We start from the raw sequence: 8,858 nt of genomic DNA, 5'->3' as shown, positions 1-8,858 counted from the left end.
TGGTGATTGAAAACGTGCATCTGGTAACCCAAAATTTCAAATATGGTTCAAAATGAATTTAAAGGCACCCCTCTCATTGTTGCCCGCTATGGGAGCACCCCACTAAGGCCCTGTCTCGGTCGGGCCCGTCCTGAGTGCTTTATAGACACTTTAAGAAATCGCGATGGATGCAGATTGCTATTAATCCTCCGTGCAACTGGTGATTGAAAATGTGCAACTGGTGATTGAAAACGTGCACCTGGTCACCCAAAACACGGTTCTCTATGCGGTTAGCGGTGTTCCATCTATTCATGTCCGCTTATGGCGCACCCTACTACGGACCTTTAGCAATGGGGGCCGGCCCGAATTATTTATGGAAGGTCTGATGATGATTTTTTTTTTTTTTTCACCATCTCTTTCTCTCTCTGCCGGGGCCGGCCAAGAGTGCTTTATGGACGGTTTAAAACATGACTATGGATGCAAATGCTCATTTTCCTCCGTGCACCTGGTGATTGAAAACGTGCATCTGGTAACCCAAAAATTATAAAAGGGTTTTAAATACTTTTACCCGTCATTCTATTGATATAGCCCGCTAGGGGAGTGCCCCACTACGGCCCTCTCTCTGTCAGGGCCGTCCTTGGGTGCTTTTTACACACTTTAAGAAATCACGATGGATGCAGATTGCTATTAATCCTCCGTGCAACTGGTGATTGAAAACGTGCATCTGGTAACCCAAAATTTCAAATATGGTTCAAAATGAATTTAAAGGCACCCCTCTCATTGTTGCCCGCTATGGGAGCACCCCACTAAGGCCCTGTCTCGGTCGGGCCCGTCCTGAGTGCTTTATAGACACTTTAAGAAATCGCGATGGATGCAGATTGCTATTAATCCTCCGTGCAACTGGTGATTGAAAATGTGCAACTGGTGATTGAAAACGTGCACCTGGTCACCCAAAACACGGTTCTCTATGCGGTTAGCGGTGTTCCATCTATTCATGTCCGCTTATGGCGCACCCTACTACGGACCTTTAGCAATGGGGGCCGGCCCGAATTATTTATGGAAGGTCTGATGATGATTTTTTTTTTTTTTTCACCATCTCTTTCTCTCTCTGCCGGGGCCGGCCAAGAGTGCTTTATGGACGGTTTAAAACATGACTATGGATGCAAATGCTCATTTTCCTCCGTGCACCTGGTGATTGAAAACGTGCATCTGGTAACCCAAAAATTATAAAAGGGTTTTAAATACTTTTACCCGTCATTCTATTGATATAGCCCGCTAGGGGAGTGCCCCACTACGGCCCTCTCTCTGTCAGGGCCGTCCTTGGGTGCTTTTTACACACTTTAAGAAATCACGATGGATGCAGATTGCTATTAATCCTCCGTGCAACTGGTGATTGAAAACGTGCATCTGGTAACCCAAAATTTCAAATATGGTTCAAAATGAATTTAAAGGCACCCCTCTCATTGTTGCCCGCTATGGGAGCACCCCACTAAGGCCCTGTCTCGGTCGGGCCCGTCCTGAGTGCTTTATAGACACTTTAAGAAATCGCGATGGATGCAGATTGCTATTAATCCTCCGTGCAACTGGTGATTGAAAATGTGCAACTGGTGATTGAAAACGTGCACCTGGTCACCCAAAACACGGTTCTCTATGCGGTTAGCGGTGTTCCATCTATTCATGTCCGCTTATGGCGCACCCTACTACGGACCTTTAGCAATGGGGGCCGGCCCGAATTATTTATGGAAGGTCTGATGATGATTTTTTTTTTTTTTTCACCATCTCTTTCTCTCTCTGCCGGGGCCGGCCAAGAGTGCTTTATGGACGGTTTAAAACATGACTATGGATGCAAATGCTCATTTTCCTCCGTGCACCTGGTGATTGAAAACGTGCATCTGGTAACCCAAAAATTATAAAAGGGTTTTAAATACTTTTACCCGTCATTCTATTGATATAGCCCGCTAGGGGAGTGCCCCACTACGGCCCTCTCTCTGTCAGGGCCGTCCTTGGGTGCTTTTTACACACTTTAAGAAATCACGATGGATGCAGATTGCTATTAATCCTCCGTGCAACTGGTGATTGAAAACGTGCATCTGGTAACCCAAAATTTCAAATATGGTTCAAAATGAATTTAAAGGCACCCCTCTCATTGTTGCCCGCTATGGGAGCACCCCACTAAGGCCCTGTCTCGGTCGGGCCCGTCCTGAGTGCTTTATAGACACTTTAAGAAATCGCGATGGATGCAGATTGCTATTAATCCTCCGTGCAACTGGTGATTGAAAATGTGCAACTGGTGATTGAAAACGTGCACCTGGTCACCCAAAACACGGTTCTCTATGCGGTTAGCGGTGTTCCATCTATTCATGTCCGCTTATGGCGCACCCTACTACGGACCTTTAGCAATGGGGGCCGGCCCGAATTATTTATGGAAGGTCTGATGATGATTTTTTTTTTTTTTTCACCATCTCTTTCTCTCTCTGCCGGGGCCGGCCAAGAGTGCTTTATGGACGGTTTAAAACATGACTATGGATGCAAATGCTCATTTTCCTCCGTGCACCTGGTGATTGAAAACGTGCATCTGGTAACCCAAAAATTATAAAAGGGTTTTAAATACTTTTACCCGTCATTCTATTGATATAGCCCGCTAGGGGAGTGCCCCACTACGGCCCTCTCTCTGTCAGGGCCGTCCTTGGGTGCTTTTTACACACTTTAAGAAATCACGATGGATGCAGATTGCTATTAATCCTCCGTGCAACTGGTGATTGAAAACGTGCATCTGGTAACCCAAAATTTCAAATATGGTTCAAAATGAATTTAAAGGCACCCCTCTCATTGTTGCCCGCTATGGGAGCACCCCACTAAGGCCCTGTCTCGGTCGGGCCCGTCCTGAGTGCTTTATAGACACTTTAAGAAATCGCGATGGATGCAGATTGCTATTAATCCTCCGTGCAACTGGTGATTGAAAATGTGCAACTGGTGATTGAAAACGTGCACCTGGTCACCCAAAACACGGTTCTCTATGCGGTTAGCGGTGTTCCATCTATTCATGTCCGCTTATGGCGCACCCTACTACGGACCTTTAGCAATGGGGGCCGGCCCGAATTATTTATGGAAGGTCTGATGATGATTTTTTTTTTTTTTCACCATCTCTTTCTCTCTCTGCCGGGGCCGGCCAAGAGTGCTTTATGGACGGTTTAAAACATGACTATGGATGCAAATGCTCATTTTCCTCCGTGCACCTGGTGATTGAAAACGTGCATCTGGTAACCCAAAAATTATAAAAGGGTTTTAAATACTTTTACCCGTCATTCTATTGATATAGCCCGCTAGGGGAGTGCCCCACTACGGCCCTCTCTCTGTCAGGGCCGTCCTTGGGTGCTTTTTACACACTTTAAGAAATCACGATGGATGCAGATTGCTATTAATCCTCCGTGCAACTGGTGATTGAAAACGTGCATCTGGTAACCCAAAATTTCAAATATGGTTCAAAATGAATTTAAAGGCACCCCTCTCATTGTTGCCCGCTATGGGAGCACCCCACTAAGGCCCTGTCTCGGTCGGGCCCGTCCTGAGTGCTTTATAGACACTTTAAGAAATCGCGATGGATGCAGATTGCTATTAATCCTCCGTGCAACTGGTGATTGAAAATGTGCAACTGGTGATTGAAAACGTGCACCTGGTCACCCAAAACACGGTTCTCTATGCGGTTAGCGGTGTTCCATCTATTCATGTCCGCTTATGGCGCACCCTACTACGGACCTTTAGCAATGGGGGCCGGCCCGAATTATTTATGGAAGGTCTGATGATGATTTTTTTTTTTTTTCACCATCTCTTTCTCTCTCTGCCGGGGCCGGCCAAGAGTGCTTTATGGACGGTTTAAAACATGACTATGGATGCAAATGCTCATTTTCCTCCGTGCACCTGGTGATTGAAAACGTGCATCTGGTAACCCAAAAATTATAAAAGGGTTTTAAATACTTTTACCCGTCATTCTATTGATATAGCCCGCTAGGGGAGTGCCCCACTACGGCCCTCTCTCTGTCAGGGCCGTCCTTGGGTGCTTTTTACACACTTTAAGAAATCACGATGGATGCAGATTGCTATTAATCCTCCGTGCAACTGGTGATTGAAAACGTGCATCTGGTAACCCAAAATTTCAAATATGGTTCAAAATGAATTTAAAGGCACCCCTCTCATTGTTGCCCGCTATGGGAGCACCCCACTAAGGCCCTGTCTCGGTCGGGCCCGTCCTGAGTGCTTTATAGACACTTTAAGAAATCGCGATGGATGCAGATTGCTATTAATCCTCCGTGCAACTGGTGATTGAAAATGTGCAACTGGTGATTGAAAACGTGCACCTGGTCACCCAAAACACGGTTCTCTATGCGGTTAGCGGTGTTCCATCTATTCATGTCCGCTTATGGCGCACCCTACTACGGACCTTTAGCAATGGGGGCCGGCCCGAATTATTTATGGAAGGTCTGATGATGATTTTTTTTTTTTTTTCACCATCTCTTTCTCTCTCTGCCGGGGCCGGCCAAGAGTGCTTTATGGACGGTTTAAAACATGACTATGGATGCAAATGCTCATTTTCCTCCGTGCACCTGGTGATTGAAAACGTGCATCTGGTAACCCAAAAATTATAAAAGGGTTTTAAATACTTTTACCCGTCATTCTATTGATATAGCCCGCTAGGGGAGTGCCCCACTACGGCCCTCTCTCTGTCAGGGCCGTCCTTGGGTGCTTTTTACACACTTTAAGAAATCACGATGGATGCAGATTGCTATTAATCCTCCGTGCAACTGGTGATTGAAAACGTGCATCTGGTAACCCAAAATTTCAAATATGGTTCAAAATGAATTTAAAGGCACCCCTCTCATTGTTGCCCGCTATGGGAGCACCCCACTAAGGCCCTGTCTCGGTCGGGCCCGTCCTGAGTGCTTTATAGACACTTTAAGAAATCGCGATGGATGCAGATTGCTATTAATCCTCCGTGCAACTGGTGATTGAAAATGTGCAACTGGTGATTGAAAACGTGCACCTGGTCACCCAAAACACGGTTCTCTATGCGGTTAGCGGTGTTCCATCTATTCATGTCCGCTTATGGCGCACCCTACTACGGACCTTTAGCAATGGGGGCCGGCCCGAATTATTTATGGAAGGTCTGATGATGATTTTTTTTTTTTTTCACCATCTCTTTCTCTCTCTGCCGGGGCCGGCCAAGAGTGCTTTATGGACGGTTTAAAACATGACTATGGATGCAAATGCTCATTTTCCTCCGTGCACCTGGTGATTGAAAACGTGCATCTGGTAACCCAAAAATTATAAAAGGGTTTTAAATACTTTTACCCGTCATTCTATTGATATAGCCCGCTAGGGGAGTGCCCCACTACGGCCCTCTCTCTGTCAGGGCCGTCCTTGGGTGCTTTTTACACACTTTAAGAAATCACGATGGATGCAGATTGCTATTAATCCTCCGTGCAACTGGTGATTGAAAACGTGCATCTGGTAACCCAAAATTTCAAATATGGTTCAAAATGAATTTAAAGGCACCCCTCTCATTGTTGCCCGCTATGGGAGCACCCCACTAAGGCCCTGTCTCGGTCGGGCCCGTCCTGAGTGCTTTATAGACACTTTAAGAAATCGCGATGGATGCAGATTGCTATTAATCCTCCGTGCAACTGGTGATTGAAAATGTGCAACTGGTGATTGAAAACGTGCACCTGGTCACCCAAAACACGGTTCTCTATGCGGTTAGCGGTGTTCCATCTATTCATGTCCGCTTATGGCGCACCCTACTACGGACCTTTAGCAATGGGGGCCGGCCCGAATTATTTATGGAAGGTCTGATGATGATTTTTTTTTTTTTTTCACCATCTCTTTCTCTCTCTGCCGGGGCCGGCCAAGAGTGCTTTATGGACGGTTTAAAACATGACTATGGATGCAAATGCTCATTTTCCTCCGTGCACCTGGTGATTGAAAACGTGCATCTGGTAACCCAAAAATTATAAAAGGGTTTTAAATACTTTTACCCGTCATTCTATTGATATAGCCCGCTAGGGGAGTGCCCCACTACGGCCCTCTCTCTGTCAGGGCCGTCCTTGGGTGCTTTTTACACACTTTAAGAAATCACGATGGATGCAGATTGCTATTAATCCTCCGTGCAACTGGTGATTGAAAACGTGCATCTGGTAACCCAAAATTTCAAATATGGTTCAAAATGAATTTAAAGGCACCCCTCTCATTGTTGCCCGCTATGGGAGCACCCCACTAAGGCCCTGTCTCGGTCGGGCCCGTCCTGAGTGCTTTATAGACACTTTAAGAAATCGCGATGGATGCAGATTGCTATTAATCCTCCGTGCAACTGGTGATTGAAAATGTGCAACTGGTGATTGAAAACGTGCACCTGGTCACCCAAAACACGGTTCTCTATGCGGTTAGCGGTGTTCCATCTATTCATGTCCGCTTATGGCGCACCCTACTACGGACCTTTAGCAATGGGGGCCGGCCCGAATTATTTATGGAAGGTCTGATGATGATTTTTTTTTTTTTTCACCATCTCTTTCTCTCTCTGCCGGGGCCGGCCAAGAGTGCTTTATGGACGGTTTAAAACATGACTATGGATGCAAATGCTCATTTTCCTCCGTGCACCTGGTGATTGAAAACGTGCATCTGGTAACCCAAAAATTATAAAAGGGTTTTAAATACTTTTACCCGTCATTCTATTGATATAGCCCGCTAGGGGAGTGCCCCACTACGGCCCTCTCTCTGTCAGGGCCGTCCTTGGGTGCTTTTTACACACTTTAAGAAATCACGATGGATGCAGATTGCTATTAATCCTCCGTGCAACTGGTGATTGAAAACGTGCATCTGGTAACCCAAAAATTATAAAACGGTTTTAAATACTTTTACCGGTCATTCTATTGATATAGCCCGCTATGGGAGCACCCCACTAAGGCCCTGTCTCGGTCGGGGCCGTCCTTCAGTGCTTTATATACAGTTTCATATATTACGATGGATGCAGATTGTGATTGTTTTCCAAAAGACCCGTGTGCATCTGGTAACCCAAAAATTATAAAACTGTTTTAAATCATTTTACCGGTCATTCTATTGATATAGCCCGCTAGGGGAGTACCCTACTACGGCCCTCTCTCGGTCAGGCCCGTCCTTAGGTGCTTTATATACAGTTTAAGATATTACGATGGATGCAGATTGTGATTGTTTTCCAAAAGACCCGTGTGCATCTGGTAACCCAAAAATTAAAATATGGTTCAAAACCCGGGTAACACCACTCTATTTACGGACATGACAGTAGAGCTTACCCCCTGGAGCTATTGACCTCCAGGCTTGTAGGCCCTTACTCACCACCCGGGTATCACCCCTCTATTTCGGGGATGATACCAGCAGGGGACCCCCCCCACCTCCACAACCTCGCATACCAGGTGAACCAGGGCACCCACACTTAAGCACCCCTCCTCGGACATTAAAGCAGATAACCGCGCTGTTATGAACCGCGTGCACCTGGTCACCCAAATGGAACTTGTGCACCTGGTCACCCAAAAGGACCGGCGTGCACCTGGTCACCCAAAGGCCGGCGTGCACCTGGTCACCCAAAAGGACCATGTGCACCTGGTCACCCAAAGGCCGGCGTGCACCTGGTCACCCAAAAGGACCGTGTGCACCTGGTCACCCAAAGGCCGGCGTGCACCTGGTCACCCAAAGGACCATGTGCACCTGGTCACCCAAAAGGACCATGTGCACCTGGTCACCCAAAGGCCGGCGTGCACCTGGTCACCCAAAAGGACCATGTGCACCTGGTCACCCAAAGGCCGGCGTGCACCTGGTCACCCAAAGGACCATGTGCACCTGGTCACCCAAAAGGACCATGTGCACCTGGTCACCCAAAGGCCGGCGTGCACCTGGTCACCCAAAGGACCATGTGCACCTGGTCACCCAAAGGCCGGCGTGCACCTGGTCACCCAAAGGACCATGTGCACCTGGTCACCCAAAGGCCGGCGTGCACCTGGTCACCCAAAGGACCATGTGCACCTGGTCACCCAAAAGGACCATGTGCACCTGGTCACCCAAAGGCCGGCGTGCACCTGGTCACCCAAAGGACCATGTGCACCTGGTCACCCAAAGGCCGGCGTGCACCTGGTCACCCAAAGGACCATGTGCACCTGGTCACCCAAAGGCCGGCGTGCACCTGGTCACCCAAAGGACCATGTGCACCTGGTCACCCAAAAGGACCATGTGCACCTGGTCACCCAAAGGCCGGCGTGCACCTGGTCACCCAAAGGACCATGTGCACCTGGTCACCCAAAAGAACCGTGTGCACCTGGTCACCCAAAGGCCGGCGTGCACCTGGTCACCCAAAGGACCATGTGCACCTGGTCACCCAAAAGGACCATGTGCACCTGGTCACCCAAAGGCCGGCGTGCACCTGGTCACCCAAAGGACCATGTGCACCTGGTCACCCAAAAGAACCGTGTGCACCTGGTCACCCAAAGGCCGGCGTGCACCTGGTCACCCAAAGGACCATGTGCACCTGGTCACCCAAAAGGACCATGTGCACCTGGTCACCCAAAGGCCGGCGTGCACCTGGTCACCCAAAGGACCATGTGCACCTGGTCACCCAAAAGAACCGTGTGCACCTGGTCACCCAAAGGCCGGCGTGCACCTGGTCACCCAAAGGACCATGTGCACCTGGTCACCCAAAAGAACCGTGTGCACCTGGTCACCCAAAGGCCGGCGTGCACCTGGTCACCCAAAGGACCATGTGCACCTGGTCACCCAAAAGCCGGCGTGCACCTGGTCACCCAAATGGAACTTGTGCACCTGGTCACCCAAAAGCCGGCGTGCACCTGGTCACCCAAATGGAA

The sequence above is a fragment of the Oncorhynchus mykiss genome, unplaced genomic scaffold, assembly GCF_013265735.2.
Source record: "Oncorhynchus mykiss isolate Arlee unplaced genomic scaffold, USDA_OmykA_1.1 un_scaffold_560, whole genome shotgun sequence".
In the NCBI taxonomy this organism is placed as follows: Eukaryota; Metazoa; Chordata; class Actinopteri; order Salmoniformes; family Salmonidae; genus Oncorhynchus; species Oncorhynchus mykiss.
The sequence above is the reverse complement of the archived record's forward strand: the minus strand, read 5'-3'. Positions refer to the sequence as shown.